Below are 13,945 nucleotides of genomic sequence, written 5' to 3'. Positions count from 1 at the left end.
ACACGCAACATTGTCCTACCACTATTGATCTTCAGAGCTTTGTACCATATATACAGTATATACAGTATATCCTGCCCCTATAATAGTGCTGGGCTCAGACTACACTGCCTTATAGTGGGCAAGATACATTTTCCAAATAATATGACATGCAAATATTAAACATATTGTTATCAAATCATACCGCTGAGCAGTGTAATACCGCAACACAGTGCATGATCACCGCTATACAACATGCAGACTGTAAAGTGCTCACAAATACCGCACAGCGTTACTCTACTATATAATGCACAATATCCGCCACAGGTGATGTAGAAATAATCTATAATGTACATAATCCCGCCAAACCATGTGTGAGTGCTAGAAATGATAGATCACAGTGTCTGCGCCCCGGGGGGTTATTGCCCCTTTCCCTGCCCCCACTTCTCACCTGTCCTCTCCTCCTCAGGCAGCACAGCAGGGAGTCATGGCGGCTGTGGAGGGCGGAGGTGCAGGACCAGGTGCGCTCCCTGTGGCTCTGCTTACAGATGATGGAGACGTCCCTGCCCGACCTGACTGATGCATGCTGGGAGGTAAGTAGAGGGGCACCCCTGCCCCAAAATCCGCAGGGAGGAGTGAGATGTTGGGGTGACTGCATTATATACAGACTGGAGGGGATGAGACATCGGGGTACGTCACAATGGATGGGGAGATAGAAAGGACACAGGCAGATGGGACTGACCTGCTCCATAGAGAGAGGCTGAGATAGAGGAGACACAGGCAGGTGGGACTGACCTGCTCCATAGAGAGAGGCCGAGATAGAGAAGACACAGGCAGGTGGGACTGACCTGCTCCATAGAGAGAGGCCGAGATAGAGGAGACACAGGCAGGTGGGACTGACCTGCTCCATAGAGAGAGGCCGAGATAGAGGAGACACAGGCAGGTGGGACTGACCTGCCCCATAGAGAGAGGCTGAGATAGAGGAGACACAGGCAGGTGGGACTGACCTGCTCCATAGAGAGAGGCTGAGATAGAGGAGACACAGGCAGGTGGGACTGACCTGCTCCATAGAGAGAGGCTGAGATAGAGGAGACACAGGCAGGTGGGACTGACCTGCTCCATAGAGAGAGGCTGAGATAGAGGAGACACAGGCAGGTGGGACTGACCTGCTCCATAGAGAGAGGCCGAGATAGAGGAGACACAGGCAGGTGGGACTGACCTGCTCCATAGAGAGAGGCTGAGATAGAGGAGACACAGGCAGGTGGGACTGACCTGCTCCATAGAGAGAGGCTGAGATAGAGGAGACACAGGCAGGTGGGACTGACCTGCTCCATAGAGAGAGGCTGAGATAGAGGAGACACAGGCAGGTGGGACTGACCTGCTCCATAGAGAGAGGCCGAGATAGAGGAGACACAGGCAGGTGGGACTGACCTGCTCCATAGAGAGAGGCCGAGATAGAGGAGACACAGGCAGGTGGGACTGACCTGCTCCATAGAGGAGAGGCCGAGATAGAGGAGACACAGGCAGGTGGGACTGACCTGCTCCATAGAGAGGGGCTGAGATAGAGGGGACACAGGCAGGTGGGACTGACCTGCTCCATAGAGAGAGGCTGAGATAGAGGAGACACAGGCAGGTGGGACTGACCTGCTCCATAGAGAGAGGCTGAGATAGAGGAGACACAGGCAGGTGGGACTGACCTGCCCCATAGAGAGGCCGAGATAGAGGAGACACAGGCAGGTGGGACTGACCTGCTCCATAGAGAGAGGCTGAGATAGAGGAGACACAGGCAGGTGGCACTGACCTGCTCCATAGAGAGAGGCTGAGATAGAGGAGACACAGGCAGGTGGCACTGACCTGCTCCATAGAGAGAGGCTGAGATAGAGGAGACACAGGCAGGTGGCACTGACCTGCTCCATAGAGAGAGGCTGAGATAGAGGAGACACAGGCAGGTGGGACTGACCTGCTCCATAGAGAGGCTGAGATAGAGGAGACACAGGCAGGTGGGACTGACCTGCTCCATAGAGAGGCTGAGATAGAGGAGACACAGGCAGGTGGGACTGACCTGCTCCATAGAGAGAGGCCGAGATAGATGAGACACAGGCAGGTGGGACTGACCTGCTCCATAGAGAGAGGCTGAGATAGAGGAGACACAGGCAGGTGGCACTGACCTGCTCCATAGAGAGAGGCTGAGATAGAGGAGACACAGGCAGGTGGGACTGACCTGCTCCATAGAGAGAGAGGCTGAGATAGAGGAGACACAGGCAGATGGGACTGACCTGCTCCATAGAGAGAGGCTGAGATAGAGGAGACACAGGCAGGTGGGACTGACCTGCTCCATAGAGAGAGGCCGAGATAGAGGAGACACAGGCAGGTGGGACTGACCTGCTCCATAGAGAGAGGCTGAGATAGAGGAGACACAGGCAGGTGGGACTGACCTGCTCCATAGAGAGAGAGGCTGAGATAGAGGAGACACAGGCAGGTGGGACTGACCTGCTCCATAGAGAGAGGCTGAGATAGAGGAGACACAGGCAGGTGGGACTGACCTGCTCCATAGAGAGAGGCTGAGATAGAGGAGACACAGGCAGGTGGGACTGACCTGCTCCATAGAGAGGCTGAGATAGAGGAGACACAGGCAGGTGGGACTGACCTGCTCCATAGAGAGAGGCCGAGATAGAGGAGACACAGGCAGGTGGGACTGACCTGCTCCATAGAGAGAGGCTGAGATAGAGGAGACACAGGCAGGTGGGACTGACCTGCTCCATAGAGAGAGAGGCTGAGATAGAGGAGACACAGGCAGGTGGGACTGACCTGCTCCATAGAGAGAGGCTGAGATAGAGGAGACACAGGCAGGTGGGACTGACCTGCTCCATAGAGAGAGGCCGAGATAGAGAAGACACAGGCAGGTGGGACTGACCTGCTCCATAGAGAGAGGCCGAGATAGAGGAGACACAGGCAGGTGGGACTGACCTGCTCCATAGAGAGAGGCCGAGATAGAGGAGACACAGGCAGGTGGGACTGACCTGCTCCATAGAGAGGCCGAGATAGAGAAGACACAGGCAGGTGGGACTGACCTGCTCCATAGAGAGAGGCTGAGATAGAGGAGACACAGGCAGGTGGGACTGACCTGCTCCATAGAGAGAGGCCGAGATAGAGAAGACACAGGCAGGTGGGACTGACCTGCTCCATAGAGAGAGGCCGAGATAGAGGAGACACAGGCAGGTGGGACTGACCTGCTCCATAGAGAGAGGCCGAGATAGAGGAGACACAGGCAGGTGGGACTGACCTGCTCCATAGAGAGGCCGAGATAGAGAAGACACAGGCAGGTGGGACTGACCTGCTCCATAGAGAGAGGCCGAGATAGAGGAGACACAGGCAGGTGGGACTGACCTGCTCCATAGAGAGAGGCCGAGATAGAGGAGACACAGGCAGGTGGGACTGACCTGCTCCATAGAGAGGCCGAGATAGAGGAGACACAGGCAGGTGGGACTGACCTGCTCCATAGAGAGAGGCTGAGATAGAGGAGACACAGGCAGGTGGGACTGACCTGCTCCATAGAGAGAGGCTGAGATAGAGGAGACACAGGCAGGTGGGACTGACCTGCTCCATAGAGAGAGGCTGAGATAGAGGAGACACAGGCAGGTGGGACTGACCTGCTCCATAGAGAGAGAGGCTGAGATAGAGGAGACACAGGCAGGTGGGACTGACCTGCTCCATAGAGAGAGGCTGAGATAGAGGAGACACAGGTAGGTGGGACTGACCTGCTCCATAGAGAGAGGCTGAGATAGAGGAGACACAGGCAGGTGGGACTGACCTGCTCCATAGAGAGGCTGAGATAGAGGAGACACAGGCAGGTGGGACTGACCTGCTCCATAGAGAGAGGCCGAGATAGAGGAGACACAGGCAGGTGGGACTGACCTGCTCCATAGAGAGGCTGAGATAGAGGAGACACAGGCAGGTGGGACTGACCTGCTCCACAGAGAGAGGCTGAGATAGAGGAGACACAGGCAGGTGGGACTGACCTGCTCCATAGAGAGAGGCTGAGATAGAGGAGACACAGGCAGGTGGGACTGACCTGCTCCATAGAGAGAGGCTGAGATAGAGGAGACACAGGCAGGTGGGACTGACCTGCTCCATAGAGGAGAGGCCGAGATAGAGGAGACACAGGCAGGTGGGACTGACCTGCCCCATAGAGAGAGAGGCTGAGATAGAGGAGACACAGGCAGGTGGGACTGACCTGCTCCATAGAGAGAGAGGCTGAGATAGAGGAGACACAGGCAGGTGGGACTGACCTGCTCCATAGAGAGAGAGGCTGAGATAGAGGGGACACAGGCAGGTGGGACTGACCTGCTCCATAGAGAGAGAGGCTGAGATAGAGGAGACACAGGCAGGTGGGACTGACCTGCTCCATAGAGAGGCTGAGATAGAGGAGACACAGGCAGGTGGGACTGACCTGCTCCATAGAGAGAGGCTGAGATAGAGGAGACACAGGCAGGTGGGACTGACCTGCTCCATATAGAGGCCGAGATAGAGGAGACACAGGCAGGTGGGACTGACCTGCTCCATAGAGAGAGGCCGAGATAGAGGAGACACAGGCAGGTGGGACTGACCTGCTCCATAGAGAGAGGCTGAGATAGAGGAGACACAGGCAGGTGGGACTGACCTGCTCCATAGAGAGAGGCCGAGATAGAGGAGACACAGGCAGGTGGGACTGACCTGCTCCATAGAGAGGCTGAGATAGAGGAGACACAGGCAGGTGGGACTGACCTGCTCCATAGAGAGAGAGGCTGAGATAGAGGAGAAACAGGCAGGTGGGACTGACCTGCTCCATAGAGAGAGGCCGAGATAGAGGAGACACAGGCAGGTGGGACTGACCTGCTCCATAGAGAGAGAGGCCGAGATAGAGGAGACACAGGCAGGTGGCACTGACCTGCTCCATAGAGAGAGGCTGAGATAGAGGAGACACAGGCAGGTGGGACTGACCTGCTCCATAGAGAGAGGCCGAGATAGAGGAGACACAGGCAGGTGGGACTGACCTGCTCCACAGAGAGAGAGGCTGAGATAGAGGAGACACAGGCAGGTGGGACTGACCTGCTCCATAGAGAGGCTGAGATAGAGGAGACACAGGCAGGTGGGACTGACCTGCTCCATAGAGAGGCCGAGATAGAGGAGACACAGGCAGGTGGGACTGACCTGCTCCATAGAGAGGCTGAGATAGAGGAGACACAGGCAGGTGGCACTGACCTGCTCCATAGAGAGAGGCTGAGATAGAGGAGACACAGGCAGGTGGGACTGACCTGCTCCATAGAGAGAGAGGCTGAGATAGAGGAGACACAGGCAGGTGGGACTGACCTGCTCCATAGAGAGAGGCCGAGATAGAGGAGACACAGGCAGGTGGGACTGACCTGCTCCATAGAGAGAGAGGCTGAGATAGAGGAGACACAGGCAGGTGGGACTGACCTGCTCCATAGAGAGAGGCTGAGATATAGGAGACACAGGCAGGTGGGACTGACCTGCTCCACAGAGAGAGGCTGAGATAGAGGAGACACAGGCAGGTGGGACTGACCTGCTCCATAGAGGAGAGGCCGAGATAGAGGAGACACAGGCAGGTGGGACTGACCTGCTCCATAGAGAGAGGCTGAGATAGAGGAGACACAGGCAGGTGGGACTGACCTGCCCCATAGAGAGAGAGGCTGAGATAGAGGAGACACAGGCAGGTGGGACTGACCTGCTCCATAGAGAGAGGCCGAGATAGAGGAGACACAGGCAGGTGGGACTGACCTGCTCCATAGAGAGAGGCTGAGATAGAGGAGACACAGGCAGGTGGGACTGACCTGCTCCATAGAGAGAGAGGCTGAGATAGAGGAGACACAGGCAGGTGGGACTGACCTGCTCCATAGAGAGAGGCCGAGATAGAGGAGACACAGGCAGGTGGGACTGACCTGCTCCATAGAGAGAGAGGCTGAGATAGAGGAGACACAGGCAGGTGGGACTGACCTGCTCCATAGAGAGGCTGAGATGGAGGAGACACAGGCAGGTGGGACTGACCTGCTCCATAGAGAGAGGCTGAGATAGAGGAGACACAGGCAGGTGGGACTGACCTGCTCCATATAGAGGCCGAGATAGAGGAGACACAGGCAGGTGGGACTGACCTGCTCCATAGAGAGAGGCCGAGATAGAGGAGACACAGGCAGGTGGGACTGACCTGCTCCATAGAGAGAGGCTGAGATAGAGGAGACACAGGCAGGTGGGACTGACCTGCTCCATAGAGAGAGGCCGAGATAGAGGAGACACAGGCAGGTGGGACTGACCTGCTCCATAGAGAGGCTGAGATAGAGGAGACACAGGCAGGTGGGACTGACCTGCTCCATAGAGAGAGAGGCTGAGATAGAGGAGAAACAGGCAGGTGGGACTGACCCGCTCCATAGAGAGAGGCCGAGATAGAGGAGACACAGGCAGGTGGGACTGACCTGCTCCATAGAGAGAGGCCGAGATAGAGGAGACACAGGCAGGTGGGACTGACCTGCTCCATAGAGAGAGGCTGAGATAGAGGGGACACAGGCAGGTGGGACTGACCTGCTCCATAGAGAGAGAGGCTGAGATAGAGGAGATACAGGCAGGTGGGACTGACCTGCTCCATAGAGAGGGGCTGAGATAGAGGAGACACAGGCAGGTGGGACTGACCTGCTCCATAGAGAGGGGCTGAGATAGAGGAGACACAGGCAGATGGGACTGACCTGCTCCATAGAGAGAGGATGAGATAGAGGAGACACAGGCAGGTGGGACTGACCTGCTCCATAGAGAGAGGCTGAGATAGAGGAGACACAGGCAGGTGGGACTGACCTGCTCCATAGAGAGAGGATGAGATAGAGGAGACACAGGCAGGTGGGACTGACCTGCTCCATAGAGAGAGAGGCTGAGATAGAGGGGACACAGGCAGGTGGGACTGACCTGCTCCATATAGAGGCCGAGATAGAGGAGACACAGGCAGGTGGGACTGACCTGCTCCATAGAGAGAGGCTGAGATAGAGGAGACACAGGCAGTTGGGACTGACCTGCTCCATAGAGAGAGAGGCTGAGATAGAGGAGACACAGGCAGGTGGGACTGACCTGCTCCATAGAGAGAGGCCGACATAGAGGGGACACAGGCAGGTGGGACTGACCTGCTCCATAGAGAGAGGCTGAGATAGAGGAGACACAGGCAGGTGGGACTGACCTGCTCCATAGAGAGAGGCTGAGATAGAGGAGACACAGGCAGGTGGGACTGACCTGCTCCATAGAGAGGCTGAGATAGAGGAGACACAGGCAGGTGGGACTGACCTGCTCCATAGAGAGGGGCTGAGATAGAGGAGACACAGGCAGGTGGGACTGACCTGCTCCATAGAGGAGAGACCGAGATAGAGGAGACACAGGCAGGTGGGACTGACCTGCTCCATAGAGAGAGGCTGAGATAGAGGAGACACAGGCAGGTGGGACTGACCTGCTCCATAGAGAGAGGCTGAGATAGAGGAGACACAGGCAGGTGGGACTGACCTGCTCCATAGAGAGAGGCTGAGATAGAGGAGACACAGGCAGGTGGGACTGACCTGCTCCATAGAGGAGAGGCCGAGATAGAGGAGACACAGGCAGGTGGGACTGACCTGCTCCATAGAGAGAGGCCGAGATAGAGGAGACACAGGCAGGTGGGACTGACCTGCCCATAGAGAGAGGCTGAGATAGAGGAGACACAGGCAGGTGGGACTGACCTGCCCCATAGAGAGAGGCTGAGATAGAGGAGACACAGGCAGGTGGGACTGACCTGCTCCATAGAGAGGCTGAGATAGAGGAGACACAGGCAGGTGGGACTGACCTGCTCCATAGAGAGAGGCTGAGATAGAGGAGACACAGGCAGGTGGGACTGACCTGCTCCATAGAGAGAGGCTGAGATAGAGGAGACACAGGCAGGTGGGACTGACCTGCTCCATAGAGAGAGGCTGAGATAGAGGAGACACAGGCAGGTGGGACTGACCTGCTCCATAGAGAGGGGCTGAGATAGAGGAGACACAGGCAGGTGGGACTGACCTGCTCCATAGAGAGAGACTGAGATAGAGGAGACACAGGCAGGTGGGACTGACCTGCTCCATAGAGAGAGGCTGAGATAGAGGAGACACAGGCAGGTGGGACTGACCTGCTCCATAGAGAGAGGCTGAGATAGAGGAGACACAGGCAGGTGGGACTGACCTGCTCCATAGAGAGAGAGGCTGAGATAGAGGAGACACAGGCAGGTGGGACTGACCTGCTCCATAGAGAGAGGCTGAGATAGAGGAGACACAGGCAGGTGGGACTGACCTCCTCCATAGAGAGAGGCTGAGATAGAGGAGACACAGGCAGGTGGGACTGACCTGCTCCATAGAGAGAGGCCGAGATAGAGGAGACACAGGCAGGTGGGACTGACCTGCTCCATAGAGAGAGGCTGAGATAGAGGAGACACAGGCAGGTGGGACTGACCTGCTCCATAGAGAGAGGCTGAGATAGAGGAGACACAGGCAGGTGGGACTGACCTGCTCCACAGAGAGAGGCCGAGATAGAGGAGACACAGGCAGGTGGGACTGACCTGCTCCATAGAGAGAGGCCGAGATAGAGGAGACACAGGCAGGTGGGACTGACCTGCTCCATAGAGAGAGGCTGAGATACAGGAGACACAGGCAGGTGGGACTGACCTGCTCCATAGAGAGAGAGGCTGAGATAGAGGAGACACAGGCAGGTGGGACTGACCTGCTCCATAGAGAGGCCGAGATAGAGGAGACACAGGCAGGTGGGACTGACCTGCTCCAAAGAGAGGCTGAGATAGAGGAGACACAGGCAGGTGGGACTGACCTGCTCCATAGAGAGAGGCTGAGATAGAGGAGACACAGGCAGGTGGGACTGACCTGCTCCATAGAGAGAGAGGCTGAGATAGAGGAGACACAGGCAGGTGGGACTGACCTGCTCCATAGAGAGAGGCTGAGATAGAGGAGACACAGGCAGGTGGGACTGACCTGCTCCAAAGAGAGGCTGAGATAGAGGAGACACAGGCAGGTGGGACTGACCTGCTCCACAGAGAGAGAGGCTGAGATAGAGGAGACACAGGCAGGTGGGACTGACCTGCTCCATAGAGAGAGGCTGAGATAGAGGAGACACAGGCAGGTGGGACTGACCTGCTCCATAGAGAGAGGCTGAGATAGAGGAGACACAGGCAGGTGGGACTGACCTGCTCCATAGAGAGAGGCTGAGATAGAGGAGACACAGGCAGGTGGGACTGACCTGCTCCATAGAGAGGCTGAGATAGAGGAGACACAGGCAGGTGGGACTGACCTGCTCCATAGAGAGAGGCTGAGATAGAGGAGACACAGGCAGGTGGGACTGACCTGCTCCAAAGAGAGGCTGAGATAGAGGAGACACAGGCAGGTGGGACTGACCTGCTCCATAGAGAGAGAGGCTGAGATAGAGGAGACACAGGCAGGTGGGACTGACCTGCTCCACAGAGAGAGAGGCTGAGATAGAGGAGACACAGGCAGGTGGGACTGACCTGCTCCATAGAGAGGCTGAGATAGAGGAGACACAGGCAGGTGGGACTGACCTGCTCCACAGAGAGAGAGGCTGAGATAGAGGAGACACAGGCAGGTGGGACTGACCTGCTCCATAGAGAGAGGCTGAGATAGAGGAGACACAGGCAGGTGGGACTGACCTGCTCCATAGAGAGAGAGGCTGAGATAGAGGAGACACAGGCAGGTGGGACTGACCTGCTCCATAGAGAGAGAGGCTGAGATAGAGGAGACACAGGCAGGTGGGACTGACCTGCTCCATAGAGAGAGGCTGAGATAGAGGAGACACAGGCAGGTGGGACTGACCTGCTCCATAGAGAGAGGCTGAGATAGAGGAGACACAGGCAGGTGGGACTGACCTGCTCCATAGAGAGAGGCCGAGATAGAGGAGACACAGGCAGGTGGGACTGACCTGCTCCATAGAGAGAGGCTGAGATACAGGAGACACAGGCAGGTGGGACTGACCTGCTCCATAGAGAGAGAGGCTGAGATAGAGGAGACACAGGCAGGTGGGACTGACCTGCTCCATAGAGAGGCCGAGATAGAGGAGACACAGGCAGGTGGGACTGACCTGCTCCAAAGAGAGGCTGAGATAGAGGAGACACAGGCAGGTGGGACTGACCTGCTCCATAGAGAGAGGCTGAGATAGAGGAGACACAGGCAGGTGGGACTGACCTGCTCCATAGAGAGAGAGGCTGAGATAGAGGAGACACAGGCAGGTGGGACTGACCTGCTCCATAGAGAGAGGCTGAGATAGAGGAGACACAGGCAGGTGGGACTGACCTGCTCCAAAGAGAGGCTGAGATAGAGGAGACACAGGCAGGTGGGACTGACCTGCTCCACAGAGAGAGAGGCTGAGATAGAGGAGACACAGGCAGGTGGGACTGACCTGCTCCATAGAGAGGCTGAGATAGAGGAGACACAGGCAGGTGGGACTGACCTGCTCCATAGAGAGAGAGGCTGAGATAGAGGAGACACAGGCAGGTGGGACTGACCTGCTCCATAGAGAGAGGCTGAGATAGAGGAGACACAGGCAGGTGGGACTGACCTGCTCCATAGAGAGAGGCCGAGATAGAGGAGACACAGGCAGGTGGGACTGACCTGCTCCATAGAGAGAGAGGCTGAGATAGAGGAGACACAGGCAGGTGGGACTGACCTGCTCCATAGAGAGAGAGGCTGAGATAGAGGAGACACAGGCAGGTGGGACTGACCTGCTCCATAGAGAGAGGCTGAGATAGAGGAGACACAGGCAGGTGGGACTGACCTGCTCCATAGAGAGAGGCTGAGATAGAGGAGACACAGGCAGGTGGGACTGACCTGCTCCATAGAGAGAGGCTGAGATAGAGGAGACACAGGCAGGTGGGACTGACCTGCTCCATAGAGAGAGAGGCTGAGATAGAGGAGACACAGGCAGGTGGGACTGACCTGCTCCATAGAGAGAGGCTGAGATAGAGGAGACACAGGCAGGTGGGACTGACCTGCTCCAAAGAGAGGCTGAGATAGAGGAGACACAGGCAGGTGGGACTGACCTGCTCCACAGAGAGAGAGGCTGAGATAGAGGAGACACAGGCAGGTGGGACTGACCTGCTCCATAGAGAGGCTGAGATAGAGGAGACACAGGCAGGTGGGACTGACCTGCTCCATAGAGAGAGAGGCTGAGATAGAGGAGACACAGGCAGGTGGGACTGACCTGCTCCATAGAGAGAGGCTGAGATAGAGGAGACACAGGCAGGTGGGACTGACCTGCTCCATAGAGAGAGGCTGAGATAGAGGAGACACAGGCAGGTGGGACTGACCTGCTCCATAGAGAGAGGCTGAGATAGAGGAGACACAGGCAGGTGGGACTGACCTGCCCCATAGAGAGAGGCTGAGATAGAGGAGACACAGGCAGGTGGGACTGACCTGCTCCATAGAGAGAGGCTGAGATATAGGAGACACAGGCAGGTGGGACTGACCTGCTCCATAGAGAGGCTGAGATAGAGGAGACACAGGCAAGTGGGACTGACCTGCTCCATAGAGAGAGGCTGAGATAGAGGAGACACAGGCAGGTGGGACTGAACTGCTCCATAGAGAGAGGCTGAGATAGAGGAGACACAGGCAGGTGGGACTGACCTGCTCCATAGAGAGAGAGGCCGAGATAGAGGAGACACAGGCAGGTGGGACTGACCTGCTCCATAGAGAGAGGCTGAGATAGAGGAGACACAGGCAGGTGGGACTGACCTGCTCCATAGAGAGAGGCTGAGATAGAGGAGACACAGGCAGGTGGGACTGACCTGCTCCATAGAGAGAGGCTGAGATAGAGGAGACACAGGCAGGTGGGACTGACCTGCTCCATAGAGAGAGGCCTGAGATAGAGGAGACACAGGCAGGTGGGACTGACCTGCTCCATAGAGAGGCTGAGATAGAGGAGACACAGGCAGGTGGGACTGACCTGCTCCATAGAGAGAGGCTGAGATAGAGGAGACACAGGCAGGTGGGACTGACCTGCTCCATAGAGAGAGGCTGAGATAGAGGAGACACAGGCAGGTGGGACTGACCTGCTCCATAGAGAGGGGCTGAGATAGAGGAGACACAGGCAGGTGGGACTGACCTGCTCCATAGAGAGAGGCTGAGGTAGAGGAGACACAGGCAGGTGGGACTGACCTGCTCCATAGAGAGAGGCCGAGATAGAGGAGACACAGGCAGGTGGGACTGACCTGCTCCATAGAGAGAGGCCGAGATAGAGGAGACACAGGCAGGTGGGACTGACCTGCTCCATAGAGAGAGGCCGAGATAGAGGAGACACAGGCAGGTGGGACTGACCTGCTCCATAGAGAGAGGCCGAGATAGAGGAGACACAGGCAGGTGGGACTGACCTGCTCCATAGAGAGAGGCTGAGATAGAGGAGACACAGGCAGGTGGGACTGACCTGCTCCATAGAGAGAGGCCGAGATAGAGGAGACACAGGCAGGTGGGACTGACCTGCTCCATAGAGAGAGGCCGAGATAGAGGAGACAGAGGCAGGTGGGACTGACCTGCTCCATAGAGAGAGGCCGAGATAGAGGAGACACAGGCAGGTGGGACTGACCTGCTCCATAGAGAGAGGCTGAGATAGCAGGAGACACAGGCAGGTGGGACTGACCTGCTCCATAGAGAGAGGCCGAGATAGAGGAGACACAGGCAGGTGGGACTGACCTGCTCCATAGAGAGAGGCTGAGATAGAGGAGACACAGGCAGGTGGGACTGACCTGCTCCATAGAGAGAGGCCGAGATAGAGGAGACACAGGCAGGTGGGCACTGACCTGCTCCATAGAGAGAGGCCTGAGATAGAGGAGACACAGGCAGGTGGGACTGACCTGCTCCATAGAGAGAGGCTGAGATAGAGGAGACACAGGCAGGTGGGACTGACCTGCTCCATAGAGAGAGAGGCTGAGATAGAGGAGACACAGGCAGGTGGGACTGACCTGCTCCATAGAGAGAGGCCGAGATAGAGGAGACACAGGCAGGTGGGACTGACCTGCTCCATAGAGAGAGGCTGAGATAGAGGAGACACAGGCAGGTGGGACTGACCTGCTCCATAGAGAGAGGCTGAGATAGAGGAGACACAGGCAGGTGGGACTGACCTGCTCCATAGAGAGAGAGGCTGAGATAGAGGAGACACAGGCAGGTGGGACTGACCTGCTCCATAGAGAGAGGCCGAGATAGAGGAGACACAGGCAGGTGGGACTGACCTGCTCCATAGAGAGGCTGAGATAGAGGAGACACAGGCAGGTGGGACTGACCTGCTCCATAGAGAGAGGCTGAGATAGAGGAGACACAGGCAGGTGGGACTGACCTGCTCCATAGAGAGGCTGAGATAGAGGAGACACAGGCAGGTGGGACTGACCTGCTCCATAGAGGAGAGGCCGAGATAGAGGAGACACAGGCAGGTGGGACTGACCTGCTCCATAGAGAGAGGCCGAGATAGAGGAGACACAGGCAGGTGGGACTGACCTGCTCCATAGAGAGAGGCCGAGATAGAGGAGACACAGGCAGGTGGGACTGACCTGCTCCATAGAGAGAGGCCTGAGATAGAGGAGACACAGGCAGGTGGGACTGACCTGCTCCATAGAGAGAGGCCTGAGATAGAGGAGACACAGGCAGGTGGGACTGACCTGCTCCATAGAGAGAGGCCGAGATAGAGGAGACACAGGCAGGTGGGACTGACCTGCTCCATAGAGAGAGGCTGAGATAGAGGAGACACAGGCAGGTGGGACTGACCTGCTCCATAGAGAGAGGCTGAGATAGAGGAGACACAGGCAGGTGGGACTGACCTGCTCCATAGAGAGAGAGGCCGAGATAGAGGAGACACAGGCAGGTGGGGACTGACCTGCTCCATAGAGAGAGGCTGAGATAGAGGAGACACAGACAGGTGGGACTGACCTGCTCCA

The 13,945-nt window shown here is 56.8% G+C and overlaps 1 protein-coding gene across 2 annotated transcripts in view; it reads left to right on the top strand.

The window, feature by feature from the left end:
* The first annotated feature begins 484 nt into the window (after positions 1-484).
* The window catches only part of LOC142316948 (microtubule-actin cross-linking factor 1, isoforms 6/7-like), a 204,694-nt gene continuing 191,233 nt past the window's right edge, over positions 485-13,945 (top strand). For both annotated transcript variants that reach the window (XM_075352764.1, XM_075352766.1), the window contains exon 1: positions 485-569. The gene's annotated coding sequence lies outside the window, so the exon portion shown is untranslated. The remainder of the gene's footprint in view (positions 570-13,945) is intronic.

The sequence above is a fragment of the Anomaloglossus baeobatrachus genome, chromosome 6 (genome assembly GCF_048569485.1).
Source record: "Anomaloglossus baeobatrachus isolate aAnoBae1 chromosome 6, aAnoBae1.hap1, whole genome shotgun sequence".
Classification (NCBI taxonomy): Eukaryota; Metazoa; Chordata; class Amphibia; order Anura; family Aromobatidae; genus Anomaloglossus; species Anomaloglossus baeobatrachus.
This window is presented reverse-complemented; position numbering and strand designations above follow the sequence as displayed.